This window comes from Arachis ipaensis, chromosome B4 (assembly GCF_059453495.1).
Source record: "Arachis ipaensis isolate K30076 ecotype BB chromosome B4, ASM5945349v1, whole genome shotgun sequence".
Lineage (NCBI taxonomy): Eukaryota > Viridiplantae > Streptophyta > Magnoliopsida > Fabales > Fabaceae > Arachis > Arachis ipaensis.
The window spans coordinates 142,826,320-142,841,412 of NC_142439.1; the positions used below are offsets into that span (position 1 = coordinate 142,826,320).

General features: G+C 37.8%; 1 pseudogene; it reads right to left on the reverse strand.

Annotated features, from left to right (window-relative positions):
• Positions 1 to 6,212: 6,212 nt before the first annotated feature.
• On the reverse strand, positions 6,213 to 7,920 carry LOC107637302 (zinc finger CCCH domain-containing protein 48-like; annotated as a pseudogene).
• Positions 7,921 to 15,093: the final 7,173 nt, after the last annotated feature.

The window sequence follows — 15,093 nt, forward strand, 5'->3', positions numbered from 1 at the left end:
CGTGACTGCCCCTCTCCTGTAAGTCAAGTGGCTTTCGCCCCTTTCCTCTTTATGCTTGCCCTTAGCATGGGCAAAGTCTATCAAAGACTCGGCCTCGTTGATGGCTTCGTCCACATTAGAGACTTGCCAGCGTTGCAACTCCTCCCTTACATACCAGAGTTTGAGACTCAGGCTAGAGGATCTTTACTCTTCTCTCCTGGAATTATTAGAGTGTCAGATTAGCCTTTGGATTTGTTCTGCCTTCCATTTCTATGCTAATCCCTGAGTGCTCGTTCCCTGGCTCTAGCGAACCAGTAAACTTCCTGCCCAGCCGGGCTCTTCTTCTTCCTCCCTGACTTCATACTCGCTCTAAGCCAACAAAAAGGGCAGGGCTGACCTTAGATGGATGGCTGGCAGATGGAAAGCGCTTAGCTTAAGACTAAAAATGCATGACTGGGCACTAGGTGGGCTGGAATGGAACTACCACGGACTAAGAGAATGAATTTACCAGTTATTCGAAATAAATCCTTATCACGATTCTAAGTCATTTCCCTGGTTAGGGACATGACAGTACATGCCAGGCAAGAGGTTCTTAAACATAAGGGAATGTAGTTTTCTGCACTATAGTCTCCATGTTGCATAATAGAAAAACTTTCCATTTACTAAACTACTTCATTATATTATTTGAATAGGATCATTGAATCCTCAACTATTCTGTTAGTCATTTATAAGGAAAGAGCTTGGAGGTTAGTAATCCTTCCCTCCTTCCTCCTGCACCTTGCTGCACTCTCCAATTTAAGGCAAAGAGAGAATGCTAAAGTGATTGGTAATGTCTTCTTGAGAACTCAAAATTCCATCTGCTACAACCTTCTTTTAAGCTTAAATCGAATAACCCGGGGTCGAAAGACATCTCTCCCCTATCTCTTATAAAGGAGTTATGAACTCGCACCACCCGTACGGTCTTTATGCCGCCTACTATTCAAAGCCAGGTATTGACTCAGGAATTATCTGATAGGGAAGCTAAAAATGGCTTGCTTTCCCGGATCGACTTTGCTCACACCTAGGTGCCCACTCATGTTGGGCACGTAATGATGACTTCAATTGTTGGGAGTCCGGGTTGCGACACCTGATAGCTTGCTATAGCACTCTTGCTATTGGATATGTGTATGATACACAGCACTCTTGGTATTGGATTTCTTCTCCTTCTCCTCTCCCTTACGGTCGAGTTACTTTGTTCCTTCCTCTCGCTTCGCTCGAGCATCTTCAAAGCTCACTCCGGCGAATGGGTACCTAGGCTTCTCTTGCCAATGTATACAAATAGACAGACCTGGCGAACTATCTTTCCAAAGCCACTCGACCATGTGGGAGAGGGGTGAAGCTACTCGCCCCTATTCGATAAGTTAAGGAGAGGGGCCCTCAACTAAAAATAAGTTTCATTCTCGACATTGCAAACTCTTTTGTTACCTCTTTCACGGCGGCGGTTCATTCTGGTTCTGTCGGCAAATCACCTTCCTTATAGGAGGAAGAGGAACTTTGGATTCTTAGCTTATTTGAGAACTTCCTTATGATCTCATCCACATTGTCCATGGAAGACGTTTCTTCTTCCAATTCGTCTATTACACCCTGGATTTGGATAGTTTTTTGTTGTGCGTCCTCAACTAATTGAGCATAAGGATCCCTTCTCTTTTTTTTTTTCAGAAATAGATCAAAAATCCACACTGATAGTAGGGTGCCACCGACTTGCTCAAGAAAGGTCTAAAGCCAGACATTGAGTGGCGGTTGACCAATCGATAGCCTAAAACTACAAGCCAGCTTGAACTACTTCCTACGTCACCCTTCGTCCACCTCTCCCTCAGCGAGGAAATAGTAGTAGCAGCAGTCTCCCCACTAATTCAAGGTTACAGTTCCAACCAAGTCAAAGAGTCCGGTACGAACAAAGACATTATATGAAAGCTTTCCTTAACCATTCAAGGAAGGGATTCGACTTAGACCACTTAGTAGGACCTTCTGGCTTACAGGAGACCTTCCATCCATGGTTGATATCTTCCTAGACTTTCTGCTTATTCGGGAATGTGAGTTTTTGTTTCCCAGTCCTTTGTTGGAGGAGAGCCTACAATGTCCGAATGTTCGAAAGAAAGATGCTAATGTCACTAAGGGAATAGCTCCAACATTCCTTCTTGTCTCGCTTAGGCTTTTTATTCACTTTTTTCAATAGCCTTGGAGATCAGGCAGAATGGAGACAAATCAACGATTGGTGCAGGATTGACCACTCAGCTATCCAAGTTACGTAAAAGACACATTTGGAAGTTTTTCCCTGCCTCATGAGGGCACACTTTGAGTCCCAAACTTTCTGTCTGAAGCAAATGCTGGAAGTCCAAGATGGTGGTTTGGAACATCCAAGAGGACACCTGATCCACGCTCTCTTCCCTTGGTAAAGAGGAATTTGAAATCTAAATCAATCATTTGATCAAACAAAAAAAGTACTTGGGCCTTAGAGGCAGCGGCTGGGGAAGCGAAGGGAATAGGAAGACCAGGAACGAAGTCACTCGACCAAAAGAAGGTCTTATTTGAGTTCAAAGCGAGGAGCCAGACAGAGACAGATTGCAATTGCAAAAGCCAACTCTAAGAAGCTGCTTTACAGGAAAGATGGGCAAAAGCAAAGGAGAGAAAAAAGGGGGAGCTTAACATATAGAAATCGGTTACACACTAAAGAAAAGATAGATTGACGTTTTCCTACCCGACTACAAAAGATATTCTACATGTGGTTAACAAAAGAGTCACTGGTTATTGGCCTCAAGACAGAGACGAGCTGACTAGGATCATAAGGTTAAGATAGGGCTAGGCTTTCTCTCATGGACCTTTTTCTATTATATTACGATATACGACCGTTTGCCCTTTCATCACTTTGGCCTGGAGCCAGTCTAGGGTGTAGGCTTGCTTCGCATAGGCTCGGGTCGGTGGTAACTAAATATAGAGAGAAGAAAATCCTTAGGTTGACCAAGGATAGGAAATCTACTCTATCTACTGATGCGGGAAAGGTTGTTGAGAAGGGGACATGTGATCAATTTGTTCTCCTTTCTAACCGATCCATTGCGTGTCACGTCGCCCTATCCATAGAGGAAGAAGGTGTATGCTCAAGTCTAAAATATTTTCTACCAATCGTATAGTCAAGCTTGAGTGCCTCCCTTTTTGATGATCTTGTCACTTCTCTTAAACTATAGCTTCAAGCTATTATTGATGCAGGAACAAACCACTAGAAATAGGTATCTCTACGCGTAAGAATGAATATATGATTAATTCAAATACATTAACCCGGCAAGAGTTGACCATGCAGGGGAAGTGACTAATGAGCGGGGTACCTTTGCTTATGCCAGGTTGAAACCTTCCTTTAATAAGAAAACCAAAAAAGCAAAAGAAGAAAGAAAAGAATTTACTAGTTCTTTGACCCTGAATGGGAATTGTTTGACGACTTGATGAAGATGTGCTTGTGGTCGAAATTCTTCCACCATGGAAGATGTACTTTGATGGTGCCGCTCATCAAGATGGAGCTGGAGTCCTCTTTCTTACTTCTGAAGGAGAAGTGCTGCCGCACTCCTTCACCTTGTCGAAACCTTGTTCCAATAATCTCGCAGAGTACCAAGCCCTCATACTTGACTTGAGATGGCTGTGGATTTGAAAGAGTTGCAACTCTTATGGAGATTTGAAATTGGTGATCAATCAACTCCTTGGTAATTATTCAGTTAAAAAGCCTGTCCTGAATTGATTCCATACTATAATTACGCAAACAAAATGGCTTATTGGGTGGCTTGGTGATGTGACCATAGAGCATGTCCCAAGAAAAAAATAGACAAGCAGATGCCCTTGCAAGACGCTCAAGATCTATAGCTGCTTGGCTTGGTTGGATTGCTTTGAATAGAGATGCTTTCTCTGGTTCACTGAGGTAGTTAGACTAGCTGGAACGTAGCGAAGGTTCAGTTGCTCTTCCAGGGAAGAAGGATGCAAAAAGCCAAATGTTACAGGGGCTTGGGATGCCTCACCGTTCAGGAACAGGATGAGGTGGTAGCACTTGGCGTGAGTGCGCAATAAACCTACCCATTGGATAATCAAAGTTGAGTGTACGCTTTCGGTTAAGTGAAGGGATAGACCGAAGCAGCTCACTAACGAAATTTCAGATCAGGGAATGTTACCCGAAGCATATCTCGTTGGATGGATGTCATTTCCGCGAAGTGAGCTTTTATGAGACTTTCACAAAGCGGACTATTATCATATATGCCTTCCCAGGGAAAAGCGGTATAACATCCTGATCTCAAAGGAGAGCCTTGCTTTTTCTGTGCTGAGTCTATAAGCAAAGAGGGGGTGCCCAGTACACTTGAAATGTGTCCCAAGGTCGCCAATGACCAGTACTGCAACTGAAAGCCAGGGTATCTTACCCTAAAAGGAAATGAATATTGTGTACGCTGGAGCTGAAACAAGAGCTTTCACGGGTGACCTATGACTTGTTCCCAAAAACCTGCCCTAGAAAATCGTTATTCGACCGATGCAACGAAGCAAGTCAAGGACCGAGGTAGTCTTTTCCAAGAGGGTTGGAATCGGTTCTCTAAGAGTGGGAGACCCCTTCTTGACTTACGGCTCTAAGGTAATCTCTCTTCACTCTTTCTTTCCCCGGAACCCATGCTCTAGGGGGTTTCCCTATTTCCCTTCTCTGGATAGGGGTCACATCTATCGGAAATTCCAGTTCATTTCAATAGTAAGGCCTCGGTTCAACTGAGTCTGAAAACTGAGATTTCATGCATCTTTCTTTAGACACTTGGGGATTCTTGACTGGTCTTGAAGAACCTTATTTGATTATTCCCCGGGGCTGTGCCCAAACTCCTCTTTCTCTTCTCTAACTAGTCAAGACCCGTCCATAGTCCATACTCTTCAGTGTCAAAAAGACAATTTTCATACGGAAAGAAGCCATCCTATACCCCTATCTCACGATTTATTTAAAGCCTTTCATTCACCTAGTAGGGATAAGGCCTTCTCTTACGAAATCTCAATTCAGCTATCCTGATTGAAAGCTATCGCTAACCGAATAGAGCAACTCGAGGTCAAGCTTTCTCCTTTCTTCTTTCTTCTATAGTTTCCCACAACGCACTTGCCCCCTTACAAAGATGAATTGATCGATCAGATGAAGCAAAGCATCCTGTTTAAGCATTTCATTCTTACCCCCCAGATCTCAGGTAATAGAATCTCACGATTAGAATGAGTTCTTGGTGATTGGTAAAGGCATGAAGAGTTCCAACAACAAGAGAAAAGGAAGCTACCTACATATCCTCTCTTCTCGAAGGGACCAGGCTAATATAATAGAAGAAGGGCAAGTCTTTGTGGGCTTGAAGGCCCTTATGTTTTTGGCGAGGGGCAAAGTGGTAGAAGAGCCAAAGGTTAGGCCAAGTCATGTCTAGTGGGAAGAAGGCCTAGGCTAGTGTCGTCGAAGAGGCTCGACGGGAGCGGGCTCGTGATCGTGTGGATCGCCTTCTTACACAACTGAAGGGACAGATTTCGAGCCCTTCTCTGGGTTGCTTAGGTTTTTTCACCTTTGATCCTCTCTGTAGCTACGCAGAGAGGTATGCCTTGTCATAAATGTCACTCATAGTAGTGCGCGAAAGAAAAGACTAAGTAAAGGCAAAGAAGCTAGCTGGACTATTTGCCCCAATCTTCTCCCCCTTCTCACTTAAAGGGTGAGCTACTATGCTTTTCAATTGAGTGGCATTTCGCTCTGTGCCGATTAGTCACTCTGATCACTTTAATTACTGAATGGGGCTATTAACTCTCTATTTTTGAATAGCTTTGACATCTCTCTTTTCTTTGAAGTTCAGCAATATTGATATCCCTTAAAACTAGAATCCGGATCATATTATTGACTCTCTTCTTTTAAGTTTTTCTTGATTCTTGAACACATCTTTTATTTCTTTTGGTGCATTGTACCTTTGAGTCTAGCCGTGACTCTAAGTGTTTTGTTTTCAAGTATTACTACCTGATACATAAACACCACAAGCACTTAACTGGAGAACCCTTTGGATTCGAATTTAGCTTTGCTTAAATTCCCAGACATTGGTGCTCAGAGCCTTAAACGTACTATTTAATACCTTTGGATCACGACTTTAAATGTTCAGTCTCAAGGATTACTTGACACTTTCACACCACAAGCATATAGTTAGGGAGAACAACTCTTTTGAGCTTTTTAGGCCAATTTTCGACCCTCCTAACCATTGATACTCAAAACCTTGGACTTTTTTTTATTTTCTTTTTTTTTTTTTGCTATTTCTTTTGCTTCAAGAATCAATCTTTTTGATATTTCAGAGAATCAATAATACTTCTCTAAATTCTTGTACCTCAAGAACCAATATGCCCAACTCCAACATCAAGTATGCTCAGTTAATTCATACATTCAGAGAATAAAGATAAGGTCACCACATAAAAGTAATTAGAATAACTCATCATGTAACTCAAGATCTTATGTATTTTACTACTTTTCAGACAATTGACAAACATTTTCTACCTGATGCAATGCCAATGAACTTGTAGTCCTCTCCTCCTCCAGAATCTTTTTTGTTGTAGCTGAGGAGGTTGGCACCTTGGGCTCTTCTAACAATTTTCACACATTCAGCAAACCAGTCCCATCTCCAATGAAAAAGAGTCCTCCAGGGCCTATCTCAAAGGATCGAACTTCTTGTCTTGTAAATAGGCGACCTCTCTCTAGAAACCTGTAGAAGCAGGCACAGTAAATAGCTACAACAGTAAAAAAAAAAAAGCCCTTATCATCACTCACGTCGGCAATTCATACATACGAACTGAATTATCTTTGCACGAGCAGAATAATATTGGCTTGATCTCTGCATCAGTCATTCCATACAGTCCAAGAACAACCTATAATAACAAATAAAATAAAAAAATGAATTGGAAAAATCAATCACCTCCTTCTTAAACAAAATTAAAATATCAGCTTAAACGACATATTTGTGAACAAAATGTTTGGTTGAACAACTTACAATTTCATGAGTGTGAGTGTATGTCACTTCTAGAGTTTCCTCCTCCGTGCACACCCAAACATTGACTGTGCACAGATGAACCCGATAACAAGTAATTGTCCCAGCAAATAAGTGATGTGACAACATCTGTATGCCCGTTAAGTGTTATTGTGCACTGTAATGTATCAAGGTCCCAAACCTGTAGATAGCAGGGTAACAAATATCAGAAGAAATTGGTTAGCTAAAGGGGAATAGTGTGCAAATTACATGAAGCACATCTCACATTGAAATAAATACATAAACAAAAACACTACCTTAATGCTATGGTCCATGGATCCAGAATAAAGCATCTTGTGACATCCAATAGCAAGACAAACCACTGGTTTACTATAACCACTTAGTGTTGTAACCATTTTGAAAGGAGACTCAAAGCTGCATCTCCAAGCATAAATAACACCATCCTGCAATTTAAATAGATTATTTAAAAACTAATGGACAACATAAGTAGCTGAAATTGTCAGTAGTAAATGGCTAACTATAAACAAATCTTAAATAACTGCAAGGTAATTTACCTCTGCTCCAGCAAGGAGGATATCATTGCCAACATTCAAGGAAAGGACTTGCCCTTTAGGTCCATCAAGAGTAACATCTGCACCCATCTGAATATTCCAAGCCTTAACAAAACAACCACAATCAAATTATAAGTTTACAGTTAAAGCTCCTATACATAAGATACCATTATTACAATAAAACAAATGAGGAATGAAGTATAAGCTTACCTTCACAGCATTTTTCACACGGGCAAAAATCCATGGGCCTTCAGATATGAGTGAAGTAACTTCAGAATTAAGATGGATCATGTTAACACAACGGCCAGTGTTGCAGTCCCATGTACGAACTGTGCCGTCAGTGCTACCAGAAATAAGTTTGTCTGAACCAGCCGCCAGTGCAATACCAGTAATTGCCTGTCAACAAAATTTGAATATTAGTTTAACTAGAGTAAACATCTTAGAAATAAATTTTCTCGCCCTCAAACTTATTTCAATTGTAATATTCACTTACCAAGACAATTAACTACAGAATTAGTTTACCAAATACACTAAATTGAATATACTTTTGTATGTTCATATCAAATAATAAAAGGTGGAATCAGACATGTATATACCTTGTTGTGTTCATGAAGCTTTGCAAGCGCAGAAAACCCATCACCATAAAACCATGAATGCAAATTCCGACACAAGTCACCATGCACATGTGAAAAAATAGTAAAGCTAATTTTAAAAAATATATAAATAAATAATAACTAAATAAAATGAAAGGTAATAAACAATCTTAGTTTATAACCTTAGAATTTTAATGGTTGAAAAAGAGAAGAATTATATACCTCTAATTAATGAATGGTTCATATTGAAGAGACTCACCTATAAATTGAGTTTTTCTTTAATTCATTTCAATCAAGTCATCCAGATAGAATAATATAATATTTCTTTGAGTAGTTTTCTTCTATATATAGAGAGAGAAGTGTGTTCTCCTTTTGTCGAGAGAGAGTGTTATTGTAATCTCCTTGTAATCGAGAGAAGTTGTAATTCTCAAAGAAAGTTATTCAATTGCTTCCATATTTTATACAAATTTCTAATTTTTCATCTCTATATTTTGCTGTGTCATTTGTCTGGTACCTAACAGTGATATCAGAGCCTAAGGTTGCTGATTAATTTTCCTTTTTTTTTTCGCTGCGAGTTACCGTCTTAAAAAAATGGCAGCAAAGTATGAAATTCCAAAATTCAGTGGGAGTAATTTTTCCATATGAAAATTGAAAATAAAAGCCATTATGAGAAAAGACAATTGCGTGACAGCAATTGAAAGTAGACCCACTGGAATTACAGATGAAAAATGGAAGGAGATGGACAACAATGCTATTGCAAACTTACACTTGACACTAGCTGATTCAGTTTTATCAAGTGTAGCAGAGAAAATGACAGCAAAGAAAATTTGGGATGCTCTCACCAAATTATATGAAGTCAAGTCACTTCACAACAAGATATTCTTGAAGAGAAGACTTTATACTCTTCGAATGAGTGAATCCACATCGGCAACGGATCACATCAACAACCTAAATACGCTATTTTCCCAACTCTCATCGTTGGAATATACCATAGCGGAAAACGAACGTGCAGAGCTCTTACTTCAAAGTCTACCAGATTTATATGATCAGCTTATCATTAACTTAACTAATAATATTTTGACTGATTATCTTTCTTTTGATGACATGGCTGCTGCGGTTCTTGAAGAAGAATCTAGGCGCAAGAATAAGGAAGATAGATTAGAAAGCTCAAAACAAGAAGAGGCTTTGTTGATGACAAGAGGGAGATCAATGGAGCGTGGTTTCAGTGGGAGTCAAAGTAGACCAAAGTTACAAAGTAAGAAGCAGGTCAAATGCTACAATTGTGGAAAGAGAGGGCACTTCAAGAAAGATTATTGGAATAAGAAGAGTATAGAGAAGGTTCCAGAAGGATCAAGTTCTCAAGGATGTGTTGCGAGCACCTCTGATGATGGAGAAATCCTGTATGGCGAAGCAACAATTGGTTCTAAAGGTAGCAAACAGCTCACTGATGTTTGGATTGTTGATTCAAGAGCAACATGGCACATGACTCCTCATCGTGATTGATTTTGTACATATGAACCTGTCTCGGAAGGATCGGTGTTTATGGAAAATGATCATGCCTTAGAAATTGTTGGAATGGGTACTGTCAAAATAAAAATATTTGATGGTTCTATTTGTTCACTTCAAGGGGTAAGACACGTGAAAGGCTTGAAGAAGAATTTGTTGTCGATTGGGCAATTGGATGAACTTGGCTGCAAGACTCATATTGAAAGTGGGATCTTGAAAGTTGTTAAAGGAGCTCTTGTGGTAATAAAAGCAGAAAAGATTGCAGCAAATCTATACATGCTTGTTGGAGATACTTTGCAAGAGGCAGAGGCATCAGTTGCTTCAACAAGCCAAGAAGAAATGACGATGATATGGCATTGCAAACTAGGCCACATGTCAGAACGAGGCTTGAAGATTCTTGTAGAACGTAATCTCATTCCCGGGCTCAAATCGGTAAACTTACCGTTTTGTAAGCACTGCGTTACAAGCAAACAACATAGATTGACGTTTGGTAGATCAACTGCTTGGAGCAAGCACATATTGAAGTTGATTCATTCTGATGTGTGGGAATCGTCGGAGATGTCCCTAGGAGGAGCAAAATATCTTGTATCATTTATTGATGATTACTCTAGGAGGCTATGGGTGTACCCGATCAAAAAGAAGTCAGACATGTTTGCGATGTTCAAAGAGTTCAAAGCAAAGTTAGAACTTGAATCTGGAAAGAAGATCAAGTGTTTAAGGATAGATAATGGAGGAGAATATGTCGATGGTGATTTTCTAACATTTTGCAAGCAAGCATGTATTCAATGGCAATTCACAGTTGTATACACGCCTCAGCAAAATGGTGTAGCAGAGCAAATGAATAGGACTCTCCTAAAAAGAGCACGAGCTATGTTACAAGCTGTAGGTTTAGCTAAGTCTTTTTGGGCAGAAGCTGTTAAAACCACCTGTTATGTGATAAATCGGTCACCATCAACTGCAATTGGGTTGAAGACACCAATGGAGATGTGGCAAGGTAAGCCACCTAATTATTCTTCTTTACATATATTTGGTTGTCCTGTGTACGTAATGTACAATTCCCAGGAAAGAACAAAGCTGGACCCAAAGTCTAGAAAATGTATATTATTGGGTTATGCTGACGGAGTTAAGGGGTATCGCCTGTGGGATCCCAGTGCCCGCAAGGTAGTTGTCAGTAGAGATGTGATATTTGCAGAAGATGAATTGCAAAAGGAACAAGAAAATGACAGCACTGTTAAAGAGATAACCACTGTTCAAATAGATGAAAAATGCAGAGAAGGTGATCTTTCTGAAGCAGAACCACAGCACGAAGAACAAGAAGCAGAGGCCAATGACATAGAAGTTTGTCGATCCACTCGACAAAGAAGAATACCATCATGGCACTCAAATTATGTTTTGACAAACCATGATGCATATTGTCTTTTGACAGAAGATGGAGAACCAACAACTTTTATGGAGGCTATGCGCAATCCAGACGCTTCTATGTGGATGACAACAATGCAAGAAGAAATTGAGGCATTACATAGAAACCATACCTGGAAACTTGTTGAACTTCCAGCAGGTCGGAAAGTCATTGGTAACAAATGGGTTTACAAGATCAAACGAGATAGTAATGATCAGGTGGAACGATATTGTGCAAGATTGGTTGTCAAGGGATATGCTCAGAAAGAAGGTGTTGACTTCAATGAAATATTTTCTCCAGTGGTGAGACTAACTACTATTAGAGTAGTTTTGGCTATGTGTGCTGCATTTGATTTACATCTAGAGCAATTAGATGTAAAGACTGCTTTTCTTCATGGAGAACTTGAAGAAGAGATATATATACTCCAACCAGAAGGTTTTGAAGAACAAGGAAAAGAAAACTTGGTTTGCAGGTTAACTAAATCTCTGTACGGTCTAAAGCAGGTGCTAAGGTGTTGGTACAAGAGATTTGATTCTTTCATTATTAGCCTTGGATACAACAGACTTAGTTCAGATCATTGTACTTATTACAAGAGGTCTGGTGATAATGATTTCATCATTGTGCTGTTGTATGTGGATGACATGTTGGTGATAGGTCCCAACAAAGATCAAATCCAAGAATTGAAGGTACAGTTGGCTAGGGAGTTTGATATGAAAGACTTGGGACCAGCAAACAAGATTTTAGGATGCAAATTCACCGAGACAAAAAAGATAGGAAGATCTGGCTATCGCAAAAGAATTATTTGAAAAAAATCTTACAACGCTTCAATATGCAAGAATGTAAGCCAATTTCAATCCCACTTCCTATGAATTTCAAATTATCCTCAAGTATGTGCCCTAGTAGTGAAGCAGAGAGGATGGAAATGTCTCGAGTACCGTATGCATCAGCAGTGGGAAGCCTTATGTATGCCATGATCTGTACAAGGCCAGATATTGCTCAAGCAGTTGTGGTGGTAAGTCGATTTATGGCAGATCCGGGTAAAGAGCATTGGAATGTTGTTAAGAGGATCTTGAGATACATCAAAGGGACCTCGAATGTTGCATTATGTTTTGGAGGATCGGAATTCATTGTCAATGGATATGTCGACTCAGATTTTGCAGGTGATCTTGATAAACGAAAATCTACTACAGGATATGTGTTCATGCTTGCAGGAGGAGCTGTGAGCTGGCTATCTAAATTACAAACTGTTGTAGCTTTATCTACTACAGAAGCTGAATATATGGCAACTACACAAGCATGCAAGGAAGCTATTTGGATCCAAAGGTTGATAGAAGAACTCGGGCACAAACAACAGAAGATTTCTGTGTATTGTGACAGTCAGAGTGCCTTGCACATTGCAAGGAATCCTGCCTTTCATTCAAGAACAAAACACATTGGAGTACAATATCACTTTATTCGGAAAGTAGTAGAAGAAGGAAGTGTTGATATGCAGAAGATTCACACGAAAGATAACCTATCAGATGTCATGACAAAACCAATCAACATAGAAAAGTTTGAATGATGTAGATCCTCATACGGCCTATGGAATACATGAGCAACATGAATTTTAAAAATTTATCAAAATTAGCTTTAAGTGGGAGATTGTGAAAAAATAGTAAAGCTAATTTTAGAAAATATATAAATAAATAATAACTAAATAAAATGAAAGGTAATAAACAATCTTAGTTTATAACCTTAGAATTTTAATGGTTGAAAAAGAGAAGAATTATATACCTCTAATTAACGGATGGTTCATATTGAAGAGACTCACCTATAAATTGAGTTTTTCTTTAATTCATTTCAATCAAGTCATCCAGATAGAATAACATAATATTTCTTTGAGTAGTTTTCTTCTATATATAGAGAGAGAAGTGTGTTCTCCTTTTGTAAAGAGAGAGTGTTATTGTAATCTCCTTGTAATAGAGAGAAGTTGTAATTCTCAAAGAAAGTTATTCAATTGCTTCCATATTTTATACAAATTTCTAATTTTTCATCTCTATATTTTGCTGTGTCATTTGTCTGGTACCTAACAGCACACAATTGTCAGTCATCCAATATTTGCAAATATTGCGTGATTTATCCACAGAAGCCTTAGCAACAGTGGCCACATCTTCCACGTCTGCAGTCTTTTCAATCAATACAGCCTTTTGTTCACACTTGCTTGGCTTCTCAATAGATATAGCTTCTGGTCTGCACTCAACAGCCTTTAGTGCACAAATTTCTGGCTTCTTAAAGGCCTTGGGTGCGCAATTTATTGCCTTCTTAGCAGAGGAACTGGCCATCTTCTCAAGGGGCAAATCAGACTTCTTCGAATGCTTATATGTTGTATTGGCCTTATAGTATACATTGGATGGTGAGGTTGGTAAGCTATATGAAAATCGACAAGGATTTCTGTTGCATCTCCCAGCTAGCCAATACTTACATGTTGGTGGTGTTGTACGACGGAACCGTTCAGTCCTCCTTGTTGTTGTTATAACAGCCATGATGCTACGAAATAAAACACAGTATTCCCATCAATAACACCCTTCATTGCTCATTAATCTCTTCCAAAACTTAAACAACCCAATTAGAAGAAGCTGCAGAATCCATTCCCTCATCAAAACCCAAATTCTGTTACTCCAGTTCTCCATCAACCCAACTTAACACCACTTAAATAAAACACAATATGAACACTAAGGAAGAAAAAAAAAAGAAATTCCAAAGAAGGTAACGTGCTAAGAAGCAAACCTGAATTAAGAGTAGAATTGAGTTCGAAAAGTGAAATAAAATTAATAAGAATTAGAATCACTGAATCAGAGTCAGAGAGATTCAGCGAAGAAGAGAGTGTAAGAGAGTGTTTGTATAATAGTGTAAAGCAAAATTGGATCACGTCCTTTATTTATAGGTTTCGTTGACGGTCAGAAATTAAATTAAACCGAGAAAAATCAATCATCAATAAATATTAAATAGTATCATTATGAAATTCATTTATAGCTCGAAATTGATTCTCTTACATTTTTTTTTCTAACTGGTTTTTCAATACATAGTTAATGCGATATATACATTTAATTATCTAAATATAATAAAAATATCTTGCTTCAATCATTCACTGTATAATTTTCTTATAGTACTTTAATTTTAGCATTTTTTTAATGTTTGTGTCATTTTTACCCCAATATAAATTAGTTTATATTGAAAAAGATTTTAAATCTAAACTAAACATTTTCTTTTTTAAATCTACACTATTCAATCCTAACAAAATTCAAGTGTACTTAATTTATTCGTGATCAAAATCCTATTCTAAAAACAATAACTGACAATTTGATAATGAAACAACTAAGTTTTTTTTCTTTTTTCAATCTAATAAAAAAATTTATTTTATATATTTTATCTATTATAGTCCTATTTAATTATTTAAATTTTATACAAGTTAACAATTTTTTAATATTCTATGATACAAATATAAAAGATAAAGTATTGTATGCTTTTTATTTTAGAGAAAAAGTTTTTAATAACATATTACTCTTGAATTAACCACTTTTATTATTTTTATTATTATTGATATTTTTTTAAATGTGTTACTCTTTTTTATTCATACTAACAATTTACTCTTACGTTTACATGGATAAAATAAATAGAAATTATTATAAGGTGAATGTAAACTATATTTAAATTATTAATTGGTGTAAAAAATAAAAGAATATTATTAGTGTTTAAAAAAGTAATATAATGTAATTTAATATAAAATAAAATATTATTTTAATTCTTAACGTTTAGATTAAATAACAAGAATTTAATACATTATTTATATTTTTACAACCTCACTTATGAATAATAATATAATATTCTATAACATATTTTTTTTAATAGCAGTTTTTTTTACTTGCTTACAAATTTTCATATATTTTTAAACAATATTAATATATATTCTTTTAAAATTAGGAGTGAGATTCAAACTTGTAATCTTTAGATAAGTATAAAAAAATTATATCATTATTTAAATTATAGTTTGTTAACAA